We start from the raw sequence: 1,296 nt of genomic DNA, 5'->3' as shown, positions 1-1,296 counted from the left end.
ATAAATTCTGCTCAATACGCTATATCTGGCCCCCTCAAAACTTTTGCCTCATTACACCATTGCCTGTTCATACCATGATTATGACCGGGGATTTTTTTTTTACTCTTGCCCCCCCCCCCTGGCCACCGATCCCTGTTACGCCCCTGACATGAAGACAAATTTTATCCACAATTTTTAAATAAAATTTCTGAATTATGACACTTCTCTGTTGGAGTCTAGTTTTGATCACAGATCGGTTCCTCCCTTTTTAAAGTTAGTTAAGAAACATAAATCATGAAAATATCAAATTTAATGAAATCAGATAATGTGATGGAAATCTCAGCATTTTTACTTTGTAATTCACCTGTAATTTAACATGGTACCTGGCAAAATACAATATACTTTTATCTGCCCTTTTCATGAATTAATATAGAGTAGGGACAAAAAATAAAGTTAAAAGATTTATATTTTATGATACTAAGTTATTTAATTTGATAGTTCATGTTTTTATTGACTAACACTGCAAAGGAGCAAAAATGTTAATAAATTGCCAAATGATCCATATTGGAGCAATCAAAATATTGATTATGACTCTCAAAAGGGAGGGGGAGGCACATCCGGCCCATGCCTCCCCCTTGAGTCATAGTCAATATTTTAATTTAAAGATGTTTTTCATACAACAAAAGTGTGCCCCCACTTTTGAGAATCACAGTAAATATTTTAATGGGAATATGTCGTTCATACACAAGTGAGGACTCTATTTTTTTTTTTTGGGGGGGGGGGGGGTCAAATTTTACATGGGGAAAAATATATTTTTGAGCGATACCCTTTTTTTGTTCTTGTCAAATTATCCTAAGGAAAATGTGCCCCCCATCTTTTGGAATATCCTGGATCTGCCCCTGGATTGGAGTGAGATCAGAGCTTGGATTTTCTCCTCCCTCTCTCATTTATTTATTTATCTCACTTCCTCTCTCTCGTGCTGTCCCATTTTACTCCCTCTCTTACACACTCACACATCAATAGCCCTCCTTTATCCTTCTTCTCAATGTTGCTCTCTTTTACACCCCCCCCATCTGTTAAGTTATGTGTATCTCCTTCTTTATATGTCAATTTTTTTTCTCTCTCTCTATAAATATATATATCTCTCTCTATCTGAAGCAGACTGCTTGCAATCTGTGCATTTTCCTGTGCAATTATACTACCCATTCAAACTAATTAATAATCAACATTTACCAGCTTATGAATAAGCTCATTTTATTCTTCACTTCTGAAGTAATAATTGGACATTAAAAAGAAAAAAAAAGGCAATTCAGCAAA

This window comes from Lytechinus pictus, chromosome 7 (genome assembly GCF_037042905.1).
Source record: "Lytechinus pictus isolate F3 Inbred chromosome 7, Lp3.0, whole genome shotgun sequence".
Lineage (NCBI taxonomy): Eukaryota > Metazoa > Echinodermata > Echinoidea > Temnopleuroida > Toxopneustidae > Lytechinus > Lytechinus pictus.
Note: the sequence above shows the minus strand (reverse complement) of the source record.